This window comes from Pinus tabuliformis, chromosome 7, assembly GCF_031772625.1.
Source record: "Pinus tabuliformis cultivar Carrire ecotype Pingquan chromosome 7, CPIR1, whole genome shotgun sequence".
Taxonomy (NCBI): Eukaryota; Viridiplantae; Streptophyta; class Pinopsida; order Pinales; family Pinaceae; genus Pinus; species Pinus tabuliformis.
The window spans coordinates 1,418,644,833-1,418,667,709 of record NC_142293.1 but is presented as its reverse complement, the minus strand read 5'-3'; positions in this window follow the sequence as shown (position 1 = coordinate 1,418,667,709).

The window sequence follows — 22,877 nt, the reverse complement described above, 5'->3', positions numbered from 1 at the left end:
TATCCTGGCCAGTCACCTAATTTTGGCTCAGTTAGTGGATCAAAATTTACTATCTTAGACTAGGGGGGTTTTAGACTGATGTAGTCTCGTCATGAGTGAATTGTAGATGCAAGTACTCTATAATACCATGTAATGATGATGCAGAAGGAAATGAAGGATGGAATCATGTTGAAGGACACAATTATAGCTAAACGCATAATCCAATCAATCAAGAAAAGTGAAGAGACACTAGTTTCTGACCACCTTTCAACACTTGAGATTACTAAATATTCCTTATCACCAAGCCATGGGGAGGTGAAAGGAAATGAATTCTCAAGAAGTAATTTAGCACTCAACAAAACTAGTGGCTTGACATTGGCACATCATCAAGTAGTCAATGTCAATAGTGTCATGTCATGTTATGTCATGAGTGTGTCACACCTTGTGGCCAAAGATGTAACATATGTTTCATAAATATATTGTCAAGTGAATGTCCAAAGGACATGTGTGCAATACGAAGATTCATGTAAAGTTGAAAATTCATAGGAAGTCAAACAATCATGAGGGTATATGAAGAGTCGAAAGGAAGGTGAAGCATCGCCTCCTCATTGTTATATATATTCCCTCATTAGAAGAGAAAAGGACTTTTCATTTTGGCTCCTCCTGTAAAGCATTAGAGTGATAAGCAAGTTATTTTAGGGAGAAAGGAGTGGCTCCAATGCTCCACAACTAGAGCTAGTGATTTTCATTGTATACATGTGCCTTGGAAATTTTACTTAATAATAGAAGCCTTCAAGGCCAACATGTTATTCATGGATGAATTATGAATGTTTGTAAAACTATTCTGCGAATGTTTGTTCTTCATGTTTTCTTTCACATGTGCTAATATAGTTGAACTATTTTGGTTGTTTTAGTGCTTATCTTATTGACAATTTGTTCTAATGGTTTTTATTGTTGTTCCATCCATCTGGAATACTCTGCAGGACATTAGAAATTTTTTTCTCATTTTTTGGTTCTAACAATCATTGCATCCTCTATGGACTATTCTGTTGGATGTTAGATAGATCGTTCTGGTTCATATGTGTCTCTTCTTGGGTGTACTACTACCTCTCTCTTATAGGCTCAACTTCCTCCCCTTGAATAAATTTGACACATTTACAAATGAACAATGACCAGGAACACCTTCTTGCTTTTCGGAGTCACAATTGCATCCCCCTCTCTTCTTGACAGTTAGAGCCAAGGAAATCTTTAAGAGCTTGGCAAACTGGCCTTTATATCGGATGGGACTCCCAAACAAAACAGTGTGAGGTATAATTCGGAATTCATATCGGCGATGTCTCTTGAATGTTGACAAGTCTAGCACTGTTAATATTTTTGGTGCTATAAGGAAGGAATCCAAACTCTTATGGCTCACAACTGCACCAACCCCAATCTTACTTCCTCACTTGAGCTTCAAAACACATTCACTTGAAAACAAAATTCAATTGCTCCTTGCACAAAGAAAATGAGTGATATGATACCAACTTGATCTGAATGTGCAATATTAGTTTTCTATGATAAGATCCTCACTAGAAAACAAAAATTTGCTAGAGGTTTGTACTCCAAAATAGCAAGTAAAAACATGAGTTTTTATGTGTGCTTTCTTAAGTTAATTTCATGAAATACTTTAAACATTAAATCAAAACACTTATTGGAAGCATGCATCAATCAGTAATACACAAACCATTGTTAAAGGAGTTCACCCCTCCTGGGCTACATCTCCTTGGATCATCTCTAATGGCATGACCCTTTCTCATTATGCTCAATGTTTGGAAAAGAAGAGTACATAAAGTGTTAGGAAATGGAATGGTTAGTTTCTCTTTCAAAGAAACAAACTCCTAAAAGATTTATGATGCAATATACATGTAAGCCTAGAGTCCAACATGTAAACTTTTAGCAAACAAAGGCATCTTACACCAAGACCCCATACTCAATCTCAACAAACATCAACATTACCACAATCCACTTGAAGTACATAAACATGGCTCTTCTCCAAAAAACATAGAGAAAAGAGGAATAAAATCTACAAAAATGATGTAATAGTTGTTGTAAGAAGTGCATGGACAGTAGAAAACCCTTCCAAGGTCATATCCATCTTCAAACTCCTCCATAAACTTAAGCAACACTCTAGTTGACTATGGCACCCATAGACTTCAATATGAAAAAGTCATATCTAGAAGTGCTCCTTTGATTAAGAAACCTACTCCAATGATTCCAAAATGTCCAAAAATGGCTACCTAGCCTATTTTTTCATCCAATTTTGTAAAAAGCTGGAGAAGTTATGACCTCTCCTAGTTTCTCCACTATACACTCTACAAATTGCACAAAATCCGACATCATCCTCCAAATTTTCCCCATTTTCTGCTAATGGAGGGGAAATTCCCTGGATTTCTAGTGGATTTTTAGGACCATTAATTTATTCACCAATGCCTAAAATCTAAAATATTGGTCATATGGGGGCCATGCGCGAAGGGGCAGGCCCCTGACGCTGGCCCCTCCCTCCGTCAGTTACATAATATGCTAGTGGTTTAATGTGGGTGTGTTTACATGGGATCTATTGGTAGTGGCTGTTATTATTCTTCATTGGCCTTGACCATTGGCAGTTATGGTGTTCACATGGGGGGTGGTTAAGTCTACCCGACCCCCCAAACATTGCAAACATAAAATTTATCATGAACCTACCTCCCTTACATGTTAAGAAACATGGTGCAGGCACGTTGGTGATTTCTATAGTCTGTGCTATGGGAGGTCACGTGGTTGACCCCAACCTCTGCCCTGTCTATCATCAAAAAAAAAAAAACTATTAAAACGAGGAGGAAATGTGGGGGCGTTTGGCTTAGCCACGTGTCACCACCTCATTGGCCCAAACAAAAGACACGTGGACCAACAGAACGATGCCACCGAACTCAAGAATATTCTGAAGAATATATCGAAGGAATATACCACGAGAATATACCAAGAGTATTCCTTTTCATAACTGGACTGTACAGATGCCCAATCAGCATCCCTATTAGAACTTGCAAAAAAATTACATGTTTGAGAAAACGATCAACACATGATATCTTGACCATATGATATCAATTTTCCATGAAATGAGTTGCACCGAAATCAAGACAAAGAGATCTATGCAGTTGTTTAGGTTACAAACCATTCTAACAACTTTGAATTTTTGGCAAATTTTTAGTTCCTGATCACTCTTCCCCACGAAAACTTTTGGTCCCCAAAATTTCACTTTCAATTGTTCAACATTTGAAGGTACAGTTGCTTCACTTTTCCAAACTCGATCCAATCGATGACTGTAGTGCATTAAATTCTACTTGTCTTGGCTCTTTCTCAAGCTGAACTTGAAATATAACCCGACCAAAGAATTCAAGTTCAATGTTCTTCTCAGCTTGTCCATGTTGTTATGACCATCCAGAGAAACATCCCTCCTAAGAAGAATTCCCATTGTAATCTTCTGTAAAATCCTTATCAAGGATAATAGCCCAAAAATACTTTGAAAAATGAACCAAACAAGTTTCACATAGTGAATACTTGTATAACTGAGTGCTCACACATTTATAATATACTAAATGTGCAGTAGCTACTCATACAACATTTTTAAAATTCTTTTTTAAACTACAAATAGAAATGCATTTTACAATGTGGAATAAACTTGACTCCGAATTTTTCCCTTCAAATTGAATATCAACAAGCCAAACTAGCATAACAATGCCGAAGAAAACATTGTTGCATATAAGTCATTTGTTTATGAACATCGCTTTTACAAATTTCCCAACTATGGGGATATGCAGCTACTGAAAAACAAAGATTTACAAACTTTAGCTGGAAAGATAGTTAGCCCATTTCTTACCCAACCAAGTAAATGAACCATCTATTTGAACTTTTTCTCCTTCTGGAGCTGCTTTAGGGATGGTTGCATCTTGCGCCACTTTTTCTTTTATCACTTCCTCTTTTGGTGCTTGCATCATTTGCTTGCCCTTGATAGGATAAAGTTATCGAAACAATTTCCAACACTTCACAACCCAATGCTCACTGATATTGCAGTGAGTGAAAAAGTTATTTTCAACTTCTCTTATCTCAGATTTCCTTAACACTGGATGAGAATTTATCTTTTCAGATTCAATTCCATTAGACATAAACATCTTCTTGATGATTGCTTTCCTTTTATAGAAATTATCTACACAGTGGTTAGGTGGAAGGAAAAAGGTGCATGGAAACACGTTCCTCAACATGTTATTGAAATCAGCGTGTTGTTTTCCATTACGAAAAGCATTTGAATTAATAGGACAATTATACCTCTTTTTGTTGTCCTCTAGGTTACGCTTCTTGCGTGAGGAAATTGCATGGAAAGAATAACTTAGCTTCATTTCTTATTCACCTTGTTCATCTATTTTTGGAGATGCTTTTCACTTCAAGTTGTCCTTATACTTGAGGAACCAAGCAGGTACCGATTCTAGATTCAAATTCCAACATCTTGCCTCCTCATGTCCTCTCTTATGGCAAAAGGAACACAATACCCATGTGTTGTCACTAGAAAACCATTCTTCTTTTGCAACATTGCCTAAGACTTCATATTTAGGCCTCTTGTTTGCCTCAATTAGATTTTTAATGCCTTGATGGTTCACTCAAAGGCCTCCTCCATTGTAACCCATCTTGGTCAAGAGCTTTCAAACTCTCATTTGATTCTGGATGTCTCCTCTTGGATCCTTTTTCTTTCTTCCTTCGGCTCCTTGAATTTGGGTGTTGATAGAACCTCATCCTCCACATCATGTGGAAGAAAAGGTAAAATATTGTCCATCTACCTTCTCTGAGGGACTTTCTACACTAGCATCTCACACAAGAGTTGTAGAAGAACATGAATATTTTGGAGAAGATTGTGATTTATCACCATTCTTGTTACTTCTTCCCTTGGAGAACAATCTTGCTCTCCTTTCTAAAACCTTCTCCTCACTTGAGCTTCGAGACACATTCACTTGCAAACAACAGTCAATTCCTCCATGCACAAAGCAAACTAGTGCTCTGATACCAACTTGATTTGAATGTGAAATATTAGTTTTATATGCTAAGATCCTCATCAGAATACAAAAATGTGCTTTAGATTTGTACCCCAAAATAGCAAGTAAAAACATGAGTTTTTATGTGTGTTTTCATAAGTTAATTTCAAAAAAAACTTTAAACATTAAATCAAAACATTGAATGGAAGCATGCATCAATCAGTAATAGACAATCCATTGTTAAAGGAGTTCAACCCTCCTGGGATACATCTCCTTGGATCATATCTAATAGCATGGCGCTTTCTTTTTTTTTTGTTGAAGAAAGAGTATTACCTTCAATATCGTTAAGCCAACAAAAATTTACATAGTGTACAAAAGTCCACCAACACCATGGACTCCGGCAGAAAAATGCTAGCCACCTAAGGCATTACCCTAAACCTAACAAAGATTGCTTCCAAACCCTTGCAAAAACAAACAAAGTTTGTGCCACGTGAACAAAAAAACAGAAGAAACCCGTGGAGTCATCTGAACTCCTGCTCCATTGACATGCATATTTGATCTTAATCGTCCAATCACCCCGAGAAATCCACCGACAGAGGAAGAAATTGCCTGACAAAGTAAAATGACGTTTGACGGACTAGCCCCACCAAACTGCATGAACGTTCCTGACCGTGGATCTACCCAGCGAAATACAACGGTTGGGAAGCATATCACACAAACCGAGGAATCCGAACAATAGTGCCCGGGGAGGGCAGTATTCATTTCCGCCCCCCTGCCATGTGTAGGAAGCCTAATGGAATCACTCCCAAAACACAAAATCCATTTCCCACCTAAGTGATGAGCGATCACTTGAAGACCACCATAGCAGTGGTTTTCCCTCTTGAAAAGGAAGATAATGGAACTTGTGGTTGCCGAAAAAGCCATAATTCCCACCCTTTGCAATCTCTCGTTACTGCCAGCCATGAAACCCTAGTATGATGTGATCCTAACCCTGGTTCGCCCACCCTGAACACTGAGAACGCCCATTAACTGAAACAGTTTGAAGAACAAAGGAGGATCCTTCTGTGAGATAGTCATTTCGTACTCTCCTCCTTAGTTCTTTTACGAAATACCTCCATATCCTCGTCCGCTTGCTCGGTGCAAAGAGCCTTTAGTCTACTCTGAGACATCTCCTGCCACTTCCTCAAAACCTTGCATTCTGTACAGCACACTCCTTGATTGGCCAGAGTATCCGCAAGTTTATTGGCTTTTCTACGGACATGGTTGAAACTTACTGTGCAAAGACCAAGTAGGTGACTTTGAATTCTTTGGAAAACCCTGATGAGCCTCCAGTGTTTTGAAACTTTCTCTGGCACAGTTCCACAGCTAATTCTTTCCACTGAATTAATGGTTAACTTGGAGTCCGCTTCTATAATTACATTTAAGCGGTTGTCCTGCTTCAAAAACTCTAAGCATTGTTCCAAAGCCATTAATTCAGCCATGTTGTTGGTAGATCTACCTAAATGGCAATGGAAGATAAAGAGAATGTTTCCTTATTCATCCCTTAAAACCCCTCCAAAACCAGCAGTTCATGGGTTACCTTTAAAAGCACCATCAATGTTGAATTTCAAAAAACCTATCGGAGGAGGATGCCAAAAGTCCTTCTCCACTACCTCTGTGATCCCCAACTGATGCAGGCTTTGAGGAATGAGCCCCTGCAAACTAGATGTGTGAGGATTCTTAAATCAGCCTCTGAGGGAGGATTCTTGGGGTGATTACAAACTATGGAGCCAACTGTCTCCTTAAGCTGTTTTAAGGTTAGCTCAAACAGTTGCTGAGGGGGATTCGTTTCATCCTTGAATATTCTCTTGTTCCTTTCTTTCCAGACATTCCATATAATGAAGCTTGGCATTAGGGCCCAAGCCGAGTTGAGGAATTCATTGTCCAAGAAGTTTCTACTCCAATTATTTAGGGTATTAATGATAATCTCTTTATTCCTATTGGTCTTTTGGAAAATGGAAGCGAATGAATCCCATAACCAGGAGGTGAAAATACAGCTATTGAGAATATGCTCCATTGTCTCCTCATGAGTTTTACAAAGCTGGCAAATAAAAGGTCCCAGAATACCCCTCTTTTTGATCTTGTCCCAAGTCAAGATATTCTTTTGAATAACTAGCCACATGAAGAGTTCAATCTTCATCCACCCTTGGTGCCTCCAAAGGTTCTACCGAATCTTATCTGGAACATGGGAATCTAGCTCTAGGACAATTCCTTTTGCTTCCTCTAGATTGAAGGTGCCTTCTTTATTGTTTCCCCATCTTAGATGGCCCTGCCCCCCTACTACTAAGATCATCCTTTGATCCATCATTCTCCTAAGTTCTTCTGCTTTTATTTTCAGGGGCCTGTCTTCTCCGCAATTAATATCTCTCAAGATTCTCCACTTTTTGTATTCTGAGTATGCTCCTAGAAATCCTTCACCTTGTTTAAGCCTTGGGTGTCTGTTTCATTCTTAAGGCTCAAAAAGTCCTCTTTTAGTAATGTTGGTAATTGTTGCCATCTATCTTCCCAGAATAGTGCTAGATCTCCCTCTCTAATTTACCAGAAGCTATTTTTTTGTACTAGGCTTATATTCTCCCAGGCTTTGTTCTAGAGGTAGGACCCCTTTATATTTCCGGACATTCTTATGAGGTCACTTGGTTGCCAAAGTTGGCATATTTTTCTTTCCAAATACTTGCCCATTGAGCTTTCGGATCATGAACCCAACGCCACCATAGTTTGGCCCCTAAAACCTTACTGAGAATCTCGTGGTCATCCAAACCAAGGCCCCCATAGTGCTTGGGTCTACAGATTTTTTCCCATGAAACTAAGGCCCATTTCTTCCTAGTCTGCTCTTCACCCCAGAAAAAGTCTCTTTGGATATTTTTGAATTGCTGCAGAACTCCTTTTGGAGCTGGGAGAGTTGATAACATAAAAACAGGGATAGCTTGTAGAACAGCCTTAGTAAGAACCAACCTGCCTGCCAAATTTAAAGCTCTATTGGTCCATTTTCTAAATTTGTCCTGCATCTTATTGATCAACGGTTCCCAAATGCTCTTGTGCATCGGTTTAGCAGTTAGAGGGACTCCCAAATATTTTGAGGGGAGGGAGTCCCATTGAAAACCTAGAATTCTGGAGATATTTCTCTGAATAGCAATATTGGTATTAAAGAAAAAGATTTTTGATTTAGAGAGATTGACTTCCATACCTGTAGCCTTGGCGAAGACATTTAGGATTTGTTTGTAGGCTGTAGCTTCTTTAACTGTGGGGATTCACTGTAACATGGTATCATCTACAAATTGTTGATGAGTCAGAGCCTGACCATTCTCTGTAAGTTGGAAGTCCATGATCTTACCTATTGCTTTAACATGCTTGATAGACTGACCAAGTCCTTTCATCATGAGGATGAAAAGAAATGGAGAAAGCGGGTCTCCTTGCCTGAGGCCTCTAGAAGGAATGAAAATCTCAGCGGGAGAGCCATTCACCAATATTGAAAAGCTAGAGGAAGTCATAAGGGCCATAACCCATCTAACCCAATTATGATCAAAACCAAGGGCAATTAGAACTTTCTTGATGTAGGTCCAATTCACCTTGTCATAAGCTTTGGCAATATCCAGTTGCATGATCATGCCCGCCTGCCTCTTTCTAGTTAACGAGTGAACCACCTCATGAGCTTGAATAATGTTATTTAGGATTTGTCTTCCTTCCACATAACCTGATTGCTCCCCTGAAACTAGTGAAGGAAGTAGAGGTTTCAACCTATTGGCTACTACTTTGGATATGATCTTGTATACCACATTGCATAAAGTTATGGGTCTGAACTTGTCAGGAGTTTGAGCATAGTCCTTTTTAGGGATTAGTGATATGAAGGAGGTATTGAGCACTTTCAGAATAGTTCTGTTCAACCTGGAGTCCTCCGAAACATTCAAAATATCCTGTTTAACTATATTCCAACAAGCTTTAAAGAAATCAACATTAAAACCATCTGGGCTTGGTGTTTTTCCATTCTGCATTTCTTTGAGGACCTCGCTGACTTCCTCTTCCTTTACTGGCCTGTTGAGGTTGAAATTGTCCTCTCTAGACACCAGCTTAGGAATGTGATTAGTTACTTCCCTAATAAACTATTCTCTTTCTGAATTGTTTTCCTAAGTTATGCCATGGAAGTGTTGAACCAAAGCTAAATCTATATCCTCATGGGAGGTATGAATCTCCCCACCCTTGTCCTTGATCGAAGAGATTCTATTGTGAGCTCTATTAGCCATGGTAGATCTATGAAAAAAATTAGTGTTACGCTCTCCTTCTTTCAGCCATTGAACTCTTGACTTTTGCCTCCAAAATGTTTCCTCTTGTTTGCATAAATTCATTCATTCTTGATGATGTCTGTCAACTTGTTCACTTTTATCTTTATCAGAGCCTTCTATAATTAGAGCTTGATTGAGTTCCTGCATTTTGATTTCCACTGATTTTTTTCCCACAAAAATATTGCCAAAATCATTTTTTTCCAATCCTTAAGCCATGTTTGATGTGCTTTAACCTTTTGTGCAGAAGGAACATTCTTGTTCCTTGAATCTGTAAATCTTCTAACCACCATTTTTCAATGTTGCTGATGAATTATGGGTGTGAAAGCCATATATTCTCAAATCGGAAAGGTTTGTTCGTGGGAGTACCTAAGCCCTTGATTTCTAGTTGAACTGACTAATGATCTGAGCCTCCAAAATGAAGAAGGTTCGTTGTTATTTCCTTATCTATCAGCATAAGGTATTCTAAGATAATGAATCTATCTAATTTGGAGGTGACCTAAGCCTCTCCTCCTCTTTTATTATTCGAAGTAAAGAGGCCATTGCTCGTTTCAGTATCAACAATATTCATATTACTGAAAAGGTTTGAAAAGCGACAGAGTCTTTACTTAAAACTCTGTTTCCCCCTCTTTTTTCTGAAAGAGATTTGATCATGTTGAAATCCCCTCCCATGATCCAAGGAATTCGTACATGTCTATCTCTGAGATCCACAAGGGAATCTAGAAACTTGAGTTTATCCTTTGTTCTTTGGGGGCCATAAACATTCGTAACTAGATAGGTATCCCTATCACCTACAAGCTGTATAACTACTGATAAACAATTCCTAGACGCCTCTACATCTATTATGCCAATTTTTTGGGGGTTCCAAAGAGTGAGGATGCCCCTGCTGTATTCTCTGCTTTGACTTCTAGAAACTCAAATCTATTGAGCCATTTGCTATAAATTTGTCTTAATTTTTGAATGTAACATTTGGTTTCCTAGATGAAGATTATATCTGGTGCCTCTTGTTTCATTCTATTACTAAGCATTCTCTATTTTCTTTTACTGCCTAAACCCATAATATTCCAAGATGTGAACTTCATAATTAAAGATTTGTAAAGGAGTAGTTGGCTAAATATTTCATCTTACCTGAGTCTATCATTAGCTTTCCACACTCCATCAAGAGCTCATTCTGTTTTTTTCCACCTCTTTTTTTTCTGGGAATTCTGGTTTCTAACCCAGGGGTTGTTTTCATCGTTTTCACACCTTTATTATCCTACTTATTACTGATTTTTTCTTTTTCAAACCCCTTAGCCTGATTTTTCCATAAAAACAATTGTTGTATTCTATTGAGCTCTTCTTGAGGTACCGAATCTACCCCTCCCGTGGTTCCCTTAATCAAGAACCCTTCAAGATCTAGGTGTTCCTTGTCAAGAATCTCTTGAAGCTCCTGGTCCTCCAGTTCCATTTCGCTTTGGGTCATTTCCTGATCCATCTCTAGTTCTGCATCACTTATCATGGTCTCTTTCCGATTATCAATATCCTGTATTTGTTTCTGATTATCTTCTTTCTCCTTTTCCTTAGGACTTCCTTCCATTGCTTGATCTTCTTTTGTACTCACTTCATCCTCCTCAAGAACTTGGAACTTGTTCTGACTGACTTTTTTCCCTTCATTTAGATGTTTCTTTGGCCCTCTTTTGCCTCCTTTTCCTTTATTTACCACTTTGTGAAAACTATCATTGTCCTTCATTGTATTAGCTTTGGCCTTGTTTTCTACTTTACTGAGGGGGCAGTCTCTGAAAAGGTGCTCATGTTCATGGCATCTACGACATCTGAATGGAATATGCTCATAATTTACTATTTGCACCCATTCTTTATCATAAACTTCCAAGATTACCTCTCCCGGAAGGGCTCCAGATAGATCCATTTCCACACATATCTTTGCAAAGGAAGTGTATTTTCCTTTTATTGTGGCTTCAGAGGCCTTAACAAAACGACCTAATTTATATAGCCGCTAACGATTCTATTTGCCAGTAGTTAAGAGGTAAAGAATAGAGCCCTACCCAGACTGGTACAAAAGTAAAAGATTCGTGCTCCGGGACAAAATTCATCATCCATGGCTACATATAAACGCCAGCTGCTGCATAGAAGTAGGGCCCTCCTTCAAACACTCTGTCTTTGTCTTCAATATTTGTGAACACTACCGTGAAGAATCCCTTTGACCCAAGGTGTAGGTCAATGCTTCCTTTAGGTTTCCAGTGGTATTTAATCCAAGTTTGTAGAGCTTTTTTAGTGGGCCATAATCCCATAAATTTACAGACAATAGCATAAGCCCTCATGTGATCCATGTGCGCCTAGAGAGCAAAATCATTTAGGACTACCCTGGGTGTAATCTCAGCTTTGGGTTTACACGGTCCCTTTTGCTTTTTTCCTTTTTCTCCCTGCACTTTGTCTTCTTCCTCGTCTTTTGCATCATTATTTTTCTTGGTTTTGGTTCCTCCTGTCTCCTCTTCTGGGTTCCTACTCCTTTCCTCTGCAATACCGCTGTCATTTTCTAGAGGCTTCTTACCTCTACTGGCTACATCATCCTCGTAGGAGGGAGTGGAGCTCCCTCCTCTGCGCCACTCCATGAAGATCAACCTTTGTGACTAACTGAAACCCTCCCTGCTCTTCCGCCACTCGCCCTAATCCTATAATCTTACTTTCATTAGAATAATATCCAATTCTGAGAATCGGATTTCACCCAACATGGCATGGCCCCTTCTCATTATGCTTAACGTTTAGAAAATAAGAGTACATAAAGTGTTGAAAAATAGAATGGTTAGTTTCTCCTTCAAAGAAACAAAATTTTGCAATAGTTATCACTCCATATAGATGTAAACCTACTGTCAAACACGTAAACTTTCAATAAACAAAGGCATCTTAATCCAAGACCCCATACTCCAACTTCAAAGAGCATCAACGGTACCACAATCCACTTGAAGTACATAAACAAGTATCTCCTCCAAAACATAGATAAAAGAGGAATAAAATCTACAACATTGATGTAATAATTGTTGCAAAAAGAACATGGAGGCTAGAAAACCCTTGCAAGGTCATCTCCATATTCAAACTACTCCATAAACTGAAACAACACTCTAGTTGACCATGACACTCATAGAATTCAATCTGCAAAAAGTGTATCTAGAAGTGCTCCTTTGATTCTAAAACCAACTCCAATGAGTTGAGAGTGTCTAAAAATGGCTAGTCAGCCTCTTTTTGCATCTAATTTGGTCGAAAATTGGGGAAGTTATGACCTCTCCTAATTTCTCCACTATTCACTCTACAAATTTCACAATATCCGACATCATCCTACAAATTCAAAGACAGAAGAGAGAAATAAGAGTATGCCCCTGTGGACGTTAATGATGTTCATGACGCTGCAGAATGGCATGAACTGCGTGATATATGCATCCCACATTGCCATAAGAATTATTTGGTGACAATAAACAAAGAGTGGATAATGATAGTTGACATCAGAAGGGAATTATATTTGTGCAACATAGAGCCAAAATCGACCCAAAAAATTTCATTTCCAAGGCGGCTTCGCAAGCACCTGAGATTTTCCCAATGGTTTCATTCAGCGTTCAAATCCAACAATGTTGGGTGGCATTAGGATATACAAAATTATTATTATACAATTAGATTAATTTATATTGGATCATAGTCTTAATCTTTCCTATCATGTATGTGAAAGAGTCCACTCAAAATGTGAGGTTACAAAATTGTTGTACAATTAGATTAATTTATATGGGCTCATGGGGTTGCTCCAGAATTTTGCTCTATAAATTAAAAATTATAAAATATTAAAAAAACAATTTTGACTTTATAGATTTTATGTAAGTTTGTGAAAAAGCCAATAATCACTCTGTTAAGAATTAATTTTTTTGAAAAAGACAATTTTAAATTTATAGATTTTAGGTAAGTTTATGATAAAGTCAATAATTATTTTGTTTTTTTTTGAAAGAGAGAGAATTTTGATGAGTGGAAAATCGAAAAGATTGAGCTACAAAACTTTTACACTAGAATATGCAATCATATAATAATATCAATTTATTCATGTACCGTGAAACTTGAGAATTGGATGTTCTATAAGCCTAAAACTCTAAAATATTAATAATTTTAAAATTATTTTAAATCTGTAAATCTTTGGAGAATCTGTAATGGTGTGGAGAATCTGTAATGGTGTGAACATAGTTATGACAGTTGGCGAATTGTCCATGAAGGAGGGTATGGAAAGGAAGGACGTTATGTCTAAAAATGTATCTATCTACAAGTCATAGCCTTCATCATTAGAGCAACATGCTTCTCCAAATTGCAAGGTGAATTCAGTTTTTATTATTTAAGTAGAGGAAAAATGGTTATTTTTATCAGTAATAGATAGAGCTTCATCAAATATCCCTTATTTTGGGTGTTTGCAGTGCCCCCTCTGCAGCTAAGCACATCAATGTTTTAAAGTTTTTATGTGATTAATATTGTATGAGTGTGCATTGTCAAATATTTTTTCTAGGTCCTATTTGCATTTCTTCCTTATGGTTCAATATCAAGCAATACAATGAAAAGTACAAGTTGTAAGTTTTTTTCGCTGGTTATAGTCTTGATAGAAATTAATTTAGCGTATTGAATTTTTGTTGGTAAGGTCTTGGTCGTTGCTAACCCAGCTAATACTAATGCAATGATTTTGAAAGAGCTTGCTCCATCTATTCAGTAGATGAATATAATGTCCTTGACAAGACTCAATCACAATAGGCTCTTGCACATATTGTAGATTTCAGAGAAATCAGTGCCAGAGCTTGTTGAAGATGACATTTGACGATTATTATCATGACAAGTTACAAATATGGTATAATTTATCAATTTTTTTTTAAGAATTTTAAAGAATCACTGTGGCAATTTGCACTCACTATGACTGGCATTTATAAAATTAGTACCATTTTTCTTTTATGTGGTTCTGGAGGCAATGATGGATAACATACCTTTGATAGAGAACGTGTATATGTTGGCATATTTAAGGTTGGATAGGGAATTTCTCACCATTGTATATCAATGTGGTTATCAAGGCACAAAATTTGTTTAGTGCACTACCTGCTACAGATTCTGTATGTAATCATTTCCATGATTGGGTGCTTGGTACACTTACGGTGAGCACTATATAAATAAGATGATTTTTGATTGTGCTATTGTTTGGGCTCTTGTCGCAAATAGGTTACCTTCATGGTTATATTTGCACAAGATCCTACCTATTTTGTTATCTAAGTAGATGGTAGTTGGCAATTTATTACATATTATCAAAGTAGATGGTAGTTGGCAACTTTTTACATGATTCATAGGTTTCAATGGGTGTATATTCCCATGGATCTTATGATGTTCCACCTGGCATTATATTCTCATACCATGTTACTTTTCAAAATGTGAATTGGTCCATTGTACATTGTTTGAGTTCATATCACAAATGGCTTACCTTCATGGTTATATTTGCACAGGATTGTACTTATTTTGTTATCTAAGCAGATGGTAGTTGGTAATTTATTACATGATACATGAGTTTTAATGGGTGTATATTCCCACAGATCTTATGATGTTCCACTTGGCATTATATTTTCATACCATGTTACTTTTGAAAATGGGAATTGGTCCATTCTACAAGGTAAGATCCTTTTTGAGCAGAAATGAGCAAGATTTACATTTGGAGCTTGTTTGAGAATTGTCTGAAGGTAGGATAAAGTAAAGAAGGTTAAAGAAAGTTACCTGCAAAAAATTGTTTGATATATGTTGTTACTTTTGATATATTGTGTGTTCTTTTTATTTTGAAGAGACTTCCCATCAACGAGTTCTCAAGGGAAAAGTTGGATGCCGCTGCAAATAAGTTTGTTGAGGAAAAGGATTTGGCTTATTCTTGCCTAAATTGATTTATCTTTTTCAAATGCATATGTGCAAAAAATTGCATAAATTGATTTACCTTTTCTAAATGCATATGTTCAAGAAGTTTACTTGAATAAGTACTATTAGTGAGATATAGAAAAAGTATTTATAAGTTTATAATTACCAATATTTTATGGCTTGAAGCATGACTGATAAGAAAGACTACTACTCTCCAGATTTTAGTTGGGCTAGAAAGACTACTTTGATGTACCAATATCACTTTAGTGGACTGATCTTTCCCCTATCGAAGCAGGTGTATACAAAATAAAATCATTAATTTTCCCATATTTACAAAAAAAAAAAAAAAAAAAAACAAAAACAAAAAACTTGCATTGGAGCTTCAGCAGATATTTTTTCATATCAAACCAGAGTTTGGAGGCCTACACAATACCCAATTTTATAAAAATTGCCACATTTGACAAAAACTTCCATTAGAGCTTTAACGGATTTTCTGTCATATCAGATTAGAGCCACACGCTATACCCAGTTTTATAAAAATTATTTGCTCTTATGGGGCTCAACTTCTTTGACATTTGTTAAAAAGTTAAAGGTGAAGAACCCGTCGAGTTTCCAAAAACTGTCTCAGGTTTTGCTGAGGTGTTTTAAATATGCAAATTTTAATTTTGAAGTAGGTCCAGGCAAGTTTTTGACCATGTTTTGGTGAGACCGCGAAACCATTTTTTCAAGCTTCCACTCGAGGAATGTTGGAGTGCATCTCTCCTTGTTCTTCGTGAACCCATAGGGCCTGAACTTTCGAGCAATTTGTTGTCCTTTGAGCAATGGTTAAGATATGGTCATATTGGTTGTAACTTTCTTGATATATACTCATATATAATATATAGAGATATATAAAGTAGAACAACTTTATAACACTCAGAATTATCAACTTTAATAAATTTTCAAATTGGAAATTGTTTGTAATACTTAAAATTACTAGCTTATTTTTTATTGATAAAATTTTTGAGATTCAATTTTTAAAAATCTTCCATTTCAAATAACTCATTACAGTATAACTATTTAGATATTTTTTTTTGGTAAATTTTCAATTGTTCATCATTTTTTTTTATATTTTCATTTCTTTATGTTTCATTTAATTAATTAAAAGTAATTTCTTTTTTAGATGATAAAATTGAGAAAAATCTTCCCCTCTCTTTCTTTCTTTTTAATTAAGATAAGTGTATTTTATCAAAAACAAGTACTTTACATGGCTCTCCACACATCACTTGAGCTGGCACTTTGCTTAACAAGACATACAGTGATTCATGTCAGGAACTTAAACAACCCAAAATCCCAGTTAATGCCATAAAAACTACAGAGAAATCGCTTAAACGTACTAAAATAAGTTTAATTATTAAAAACACATAAATTTTCCTTAAAAATCACATGTTCAAAAAAAAGTGTACATATTAGTTAATCAATATTAACCATATTTAATAAAATATTATATTCACTCTACCTTTTATTTAAAGAACCCAAAAATAAATAAATAAATAATATTATATTCAAATTAGTATTCAATAGTTTAGTTGTGGAAATAGCTTACTGCTTATTTTCTCCAGTGAATATTATATTTAAATACAAATTTAAAATATTATAAAAAACGTTAAAGAAGATTATTAATATGTTTTAAGTTGAGTATGTTTCTTATTAGTTAATTTCATTTTATTAACTTAATATGAATTGGGTTGTTATGAATTAGGTTGTTGTAAATTTGAATATCAATTTTAGTTATCTGTTTGTCGAATTAGCTAATAGGTAAGAAAGGTTAATATGTTTTGACTTTAATATATTTATTAGTTAGTTAATTTTATTTATTAATTTATTGGATTATTTTTATTAATATAATTTAATTATAAATATAGATATTATTTTTGGTTATTTTGTTGTTTAGTTAGCAAGTAGATTCTCTAGGTATTGATGCACATCAGTATAAGTATTGATATTGATGCATATAGTGGTTGATTTTACAGTGAGCTTCTTGTCATGTACTTACAAACTGATTTTATGGTTAATTTTAGTTCTATGAGCATGTTATCTTTGATTTCATATTGTCGAAATTTCTCTTTGAGTGTTGATGACTCTTTTGGGAATGATATTAAATAGTGAAATGGAAAAAATATTTGATTTCCAATTAAGAAGAAAAAATAAATGATTGAAAAAAAACAAAAAATCAAGATGTTTTTTTCATTATAAAATAAAATTTAATTAACAAAATTAACATTTCCAAATTGACTTAAAAATGTAGGCTTAAAAATCATATGTAAAGGGAACTTAAAATAAGATAATAGATATTTCATAAATCACCATTTATGTTTAGTTTAAATATTTAATGTATATACTGGAAACAATTAATATTGAAATGATTGATGTTTCATGTAGCACCATATTTATTTGACAAAGCAAAACTAAAAAAACCAAAAAATATTAATATTTGATAAAATAAGAAACCAAAAAAATATTAATAATTGATAAAATAAGAAACAAGAGTTCACTTACTCTTATATATGTGTGTGTTAATTTTTATTAAAAAACTAATATATATATATATGGATATAAATCATGGTTAAAAATATATGTTTTTTCTTCCAAGTCACATGTATAAATTTGGATTGTGGATAGGGAACCATTATTGCCATACCATATTTAAGAAATACCATGTCTAGTGTTAAAGATGTTTAGATCAAACCTAATGATAACGAAATACCTTATCAATATTGATGTTTTACAATTACAAAAGGTGTCAAGCACAATATTCTAAACTTTGATAAAATTATTTTTCTTAAAGAAAAACTAGTTTTGAAGAGATCATTATATAGAAATTTATTCATGAGTTCCATATGAGAAACCTAGAATTTACATGTTTGGATATTTTTGGTAATAAACTAATTCTTCACTCTTTTAGTAAGAATGGTACATGGACAAAAGGTGGTATTCTTATGCTACACTATTAGACAAAAATTGGTATGCTTATACTACACTATTCTTGATTAATCAAATAAAACATAGTTAACTTCAAATGAGTTAGATGAATATCCTAAAATGCATTCTACTACACCCATAGAGTGAGGGTTTTATATGGGGACGTATTTATACATGGCTTTTGTATTGAGAGATGGTAGTTTTGTATATATTGGGAGAAACAATTTCATTCAAATACAAGAGATTTCAGCATGAAACATAAATTCATTTTATTACTATCAAATAATTCACGTATCTTCCTATTTATTATAAAAACTATATTGGTATGGCTAAAGATGAGTCATTAAAATTCCATATCCTATGGAAGTGTTTCATTGTATAATAGAGGTTTCCACTAGAAAATTTCAATTGGGTAAGAACATTTGAAATGCATTTGGATATTTTTAAAGACCACCATACTCCTAAAGGTGTGGATTTGAATCCACATGAGGTATTTTACTTAAAGGCTTATTGATATTTGATAGATTTAGAATTCAAGTCGATTCAAAATACCTTCTTTAGAAAAACATAAAATAATATGTTTTCTACTAGTTTAATAAATTTATGAATAAGAGGGTCTATGTCAATAACACAAACACACTCGTATTCTAGAGGAAAAAATATTTTTTATATTTCAAAGAGAGAGATATACATATTATTACCATGTTCCTAATCACATTTTTTTTCAAAACTTGACCCATTATTTCCTACTATGTCTCTTACTAATTTGATCCATGCATAGATAGATTCTTTAAAAAAATGAAAAAAAATAGATTGTATCTGAATTTTACATCCTAAAAAAAACTTATGGCTATGATAAATATATTTTTGAAAGGAAGGAAAGATATTGAATGAAAATACTATCAAATAATTCATTAGAGGTAATGTCCCATTCCTAAAGGGACACAAATACCCTAGACAATTTGTCACCCTTAGCACTTAATCTCTGGTTGGTGGGTTAAGGTGGTTTGGAATCTGGAAGCCTTGGTTTGGTTTTGTCTTGGTTATTGCATGAGATCTCACATTCATGCTTTGAATATGGAATGAGGGTGACTGGTTGAAATAAATATTCGCTTAACATTGCAAGAGTAGGACAAATGTGCAGTGGGTGAAAGAAAAAATAGTTAGTGTGATTCCTCCATTGCGGGGATGAGCTTCGAGACCTAGGGTTTGGGGCTGCAACTTGTAGGCTCAGCAACAGCTCTGGAAGCACAAAGAGACAGATTAGCAGATTTACTTCTCAGAGGTCGAGGACTGACTCGACAAATGGTAAAGGAGGGGTCCACTGGGACCCCATCCTTCAAGCAGGCGGTCATGCAAAAGCAGAAAACGCAGGAAGGATTTAAAATAAATGGTTATGGAGATCGTAAGGATGGCAGTGGCAGCAGTGGAGAAAGGACACAACAGCTACAGAAAGAGACAAGAAAAAACCCAAAGATGACAGGTAAAGCCAATAATGGACAGGAGAAAAACGACAAAAGACTAGATGCAGAACAAAGAGACACAGCACCAATAATAACCCAAAAAGAAGGCGAAAAAGAACATGGAACAGAGCAGCACTCACAAGAGGAAGAGGAGCAAGCAAAGGCTACAAACCCCAGCTCCAAACAGGCAACCCAAGGAGCATGCGAACCGAAGAAAAAGGAAACCCTTCGAGTGGTCTTCTCAGATCCGGGCATTCAGGCCTATAGAGACCACATGATGGAACATGTAATAATTTGCAAATTTATGGGACTGTGGCCAACAGAACGCACACTCTGCCAATGGATCAAACAACACTGGAAGCCAAAAGGTGATGTTAAACTCCACCTTGGAGCAAAAGGTTTCTTTATTGTTGTCTTTACAAACTTGGAAGACAAGGACAGAGTCTTCGATGGTGGACCTTACTTCTTTGCCTCAGCTGGACTCTACATGAGACGCTGGAAGGCAAACTTTGTACCTGGAAAAGAGACATTCACACAGGTTCCAGTGTGGATCCGCCTATTCTCCCTTCCTATAGACTACTGGGGACTCGCGACGCTTAAGCAGATAGGAGACTGGCTCGGAACCTTCATTAAAGCTTCAGAAGCAATGGTGCAACGAAGATATACTTCCTGCGCAAGAATTTGTGTCGAGATGGACGTCTCAGGAGCCCTGTATGAAGGTATGTGGTTGGAATTCAGAGATGAGTATTACTATCAAGCCATTGATTACGAACAAATCCCCTTCCGTTGCAGAAGGTGTCATGAGCACGGACACCTTGTCCGAGAATGCCCTCTAAACAGAACAGGGGATGAACACAAACAAGAGCAAGAAACAAAGAGTAAAGAGGCCTTCACAAAGCCAAAAACAAGACAGAGAGCTAACAGAAAAAGAATATACAAAGCAGAGGCAGGACCTAGCATCATCAGCAACACCTTCAGCATTCTGGAAACTGATACAGATTTAGAAGGCACAAATAGGGAAACAAAATGTATTGAAGCACCAAAAGACAAGCCAGAATACACAACAAAGGATGGGGAGGAAAATATAATCAGAACAGAAGTTCAAATGCAAGAGTTCGAAGAGGAACACGATGAAGACACTGATATGATAACCAGCGACGGAGGTAGTGAGGAATTAGAGCTCAATGTAGTCCTAGAAAAGGAAGGAGTCAACCTCCCAGATATGGAAAGAAACTAGAAAATCCAAGGGCTTGACAACATTCCAGAAGAAGAAATCAGGAATATCAGTGATCTCTTCATCGCAAGACAAAAAGCGGAACTAGATAGGTAAAACAGAAGATTAGGAATTGCAAAAGGCACAGGTAATCAGTCAAAGAGCATATCTCTTAACCCAACAAGCCGGAAGCAAAATAAAAGAAGAGACAGAAGGACCAGTAGGGAGGTGCTGCACGATCTGGGGATTCTAATGATAAACTCTCGTAAAATGAAGGCTCTTCACGCCTTCCCGTCCTACCAATAAGTATCTAGTTATCAATGAAAGTCATTTCATGGAATGCAAGAGGGCTCAATAGCCAAGCTAAGCAAAGACTGCTTAAGAGAAAGTTCCAACAAGAAAAGCCAGATATTATGTTCATACAGGGAACCAAATGCGCCACTAACCAAATGGAGAACATCAGCAAAAGGCTAGGAAAACCTATTAAATATATAGATGTAGCCACTCAAGGATGGGAAGGAGGCATAGCTACACTTTGGGACACCAGAGTAATAGACATTATCTCAATGGAAGCTGCATGATCGTTTATTGCCACAGAAGTTCAAATAACAGGTAACTCTGAAACATACCTATGCATAAATGTTTATGGACCGCAAAGATTAGACGACAAATTTTCTTTTCTTAATTCTCTCATGAATTTAAAGTTAAGATACCCAACCTCTAAGATCATCATGGGGGGATATTTTAACTTGATAACCTCTCTACTGGAGAAAAAAGGACGTCTCAGGAAGCTTAACAAAGATACATAACTCTTTGTTGGTTTCATAGAAGCTGCCAAGCTAGTAGACATCCTTCCCAAAAATGGTTCCTACACTTGGAACAACAGAAGAGGGGGAGACAATAGGATTGCGTCCCGTCTGGATAGATTTTTGATCTCGGAAAGTATCTTACTCGAAGGAACAACAGTGGACTATGACATTCTTCCCAGTGGAGGGTCAGATCACTGGCCAATAGCTTTGGAAGCAGCCCTCCTATGCACCCCTAGAAATAAGCCCTTCAGATTTGAAAAATTCTGGTTAACTCATCCCGACATTGCAAACTTGCTGAAGGAATGGTGGTGTGAACCATTAGATCTAAGAGGAACCAAAGTGTTCAAGCTCCAAAGCAAACTAAAACACATCAAAGATAGAATTAAATATTGGAATACAACAGAGTTTGGAAACATCTTCCAGGAAAAGAACATCATTGAAGGTAAGTTAAATCTAATTCACAAAGAATGGGCTTCAGGGAACTATAGAGAAGACTCAAAAGAACAGGAGAAGGTACTGATGCAGCAATGGCAACTCCGTTGCCAACAGGAAGAAACATTGTGGAAGCAAAAATCAAGGATCCAATGGCTGAAGGAGGGAGAACAAAATACAAAGTTTTTTCACAGATCGACGCTGGACTACAGGGGGGCAAACAAAATCCTCAGGCTCAAAAATGAAGCAGGGGAAACTCTTCAAAACCACAAGGACATATCAACACTGCTTACTAGGCACTTCAAGCATATAGCTTAGGAAACGCAGGAAGAAAGATCCGAGGCCATAGAGGAATTAATTCAAGCTATACCCCGCATCATAACCTCTGAGCAAAATTATGCTCTGTTAAGAAAGGTCTCAATGGAGGAGGTGGAAGACGTGGTCAAAAGTATGCCAAATGATAAGGCACCAGGGCCTGATGGTTTTACAATCAACTTATACAAAGCTTGCTGGCCAGCTATTAAAAGAGAGGTATGGGAAGTTGTCGAAGACTCAAGACGTTCAGGCTCCATTCTCAAATCCCTGAACTCCACTTTCATTGCACTAATCCCTAAGGAAGAAGAAGCCAATTCCCCTAATAAGTTTCGACCTATAGCTCTCTTCAATGTGATATATAAAATCATTTCTAAAGTCATAGCCAACAGACTTAAGCCTATTCTACCTGACTTAATCTCAGAAGAGCAGTCAGGTTACGTGGAGGGTAGGCAAATTCT